Source organism: Pan troglodytes, chromosome X (assembly GCF_028858775.2).
Source record: "Pan troglodytes isolate AG18354 chromosome X, NHGRI_mPanTro3-v2.0_pri, whole genome shotgun sequence".
Lineage (NCBI taxonomy): Eukaryota > Metazoa > Chordata > Mammalia > Primates > Hominidae > Pan > Pan troglodytes.
In genome coordinates this window covers 93,200,577-93,202,364 of record NC_072421.2, presented here as the reverse complement: position 1 = coordinate 93,202,364, position 1,788 = coordinate 93,200,577, and the positions used below count along the sequence as shown (strand labels likewise).

The window sequence follows — 1,788 nt, the reverse complement described above, 5'->3', positions numbered from 1 at the left end:
CAGACAGCAAGGAAGTGGGACCTTGATCCTTCAACTGCAAATAATTGAATTCTTCCAACAACTGATAAGCAAGAAAATGGATTCATCCTTCTACCCCTACCGCCAGAGCCTCCAAAAAGGAAAGCAGTCCTGACAATATTTTTATTTTAGCTCAGATGAGACTCATGTCAGATTTCTGACCTATAAAACTTTAAGACAATATATTTGTGCTGTTTTAAGATACTGACTTTGTGGTAATTTGTAACATTTACAATAGAAAATATACACGTTTACCTTAATAAAACCTCAAATTTAAAGGAGTTATCAAAGAAGAGTCCCTAAAGTCATTTAAACTATATTTTTTAAAGTTCAATTCATGTCTGATCCTGAATGATTCTGGTATATTAAGTTGTGCTATAACTGGAAATGTGTGTTTAGCCAACAAAAATGACAAAATAGTAACAATTGAAAGCTACAAAGCCAATTATTTTTATATAAAAACTTCAAAAATATCATGACTAGTTATTATGGGAACCATTTTATCTAGGAGTGGTTTGTAAGGCAGCATTTTAAGTTTCCATAAAAACAGAACCTTCTGTTTTAGAAGAGATGTCAGTAACATAACCAGAAACCTCTATTTCCAAGTGCAGTGGTTTCTCCTGTCCATAACTCAGGTTTGAACTAACTTCCATTTGAATCTCTTGCTCTTCCACTTTAATCTCTTGCTCTTCCACCTCCAAAAGTTTATCTGGAGTTGAAGCTACCTACTTCTTCATCTTCATTTTTATGTAGAAGGCTACAAATCATTTTGGGTCTATAGGAGAAATCATTTTCCTGATTATCAGCCATTCCATCCCACCTATATTTTCTTCTCCTTCCTTCTTTTCTGTCAGAAGAGTTACCATGCTGAGCTTCTTCATTGTATGGCATTTATATTTTAGCACTGTTTTATTATTGCCTTCTGCATCTACATTTTCAACATTTTCTTCAAATATAGCATAGGTCCTAAGAGTGTCTTTGTACTCCCCAGCAAAGAGATAGCTGTCCACTTGCAGAATGGGCCTCTCGTTGTAAATTCTCCAAATCTTGCATCTATTTTCACATTTTGAGAAAATCCTGACAATTCTACTGGAATCAACATCTCTGCCTTCAATTCCTCCTCTTCTCCATTCTCTGGACTCCACTTCTTGGCTGCCACCATGGTCCCACGCCTCCTCAGTGCCTCCCCAGTCACTAGCCACCCCAATCCAGAGCTACCATCTTAAGCCCCTTATGATTTTCTTAATAACATTTTCCTCTCTCTAGCTTACTTTAAGAATAACGGTATTTAATTCATATAACATACAAAATATATATTAATTAACTGTTTATATTATTTCTAAGGCTGCTGGTCAATAATACGCTATTAGTAGTTAAGTTTTTACAGAGTCAAAAGTTGTACACACATTTTTGAGTGCATGAGGGTCATATATATGTGTTACAGGTTTAATTAAATTTAACTTTAAAAATAATATTCAGTTAGCCAATGAATGGTAGTGAGTTTTGTTCTGTGTTATTCCTGTGGAGACTGTGGAGGTAAAGCTAACTCTTATTCTATGAACCCTAGTATCTGTGGGAACTAGCTCTTGGGTTTCTATTTCATTATTCTGATGAAAGCTACTTAAATTCTTCATTTCTGAAGGAAAACAAGTAATCTAGTCACATTTGTGTGAGGCAGCTGTTACAATTCTTGACTAGTAAAATAGATTGAATCTGAATACTTACGCTACTCACTTCGTTTATTTGTGCTCAAAGAGAATAGCTTTATAA

General features: G+C 34.8%; 1 pseudogene; it reads right to left on the bottom strand.

Annotated features, from left to right (window-relative positions):
- Window positions 1-548: 548 nt before the first annotated feature.
- Window positions 549-1,180, bottom strand: LOC100612552 (general transcription factor 3C polypeptide 6-like; annotated as a pseudogene).
- Between the last annotated feature and the right edge of the window lie 608 nt (window positions 1,181-1,788).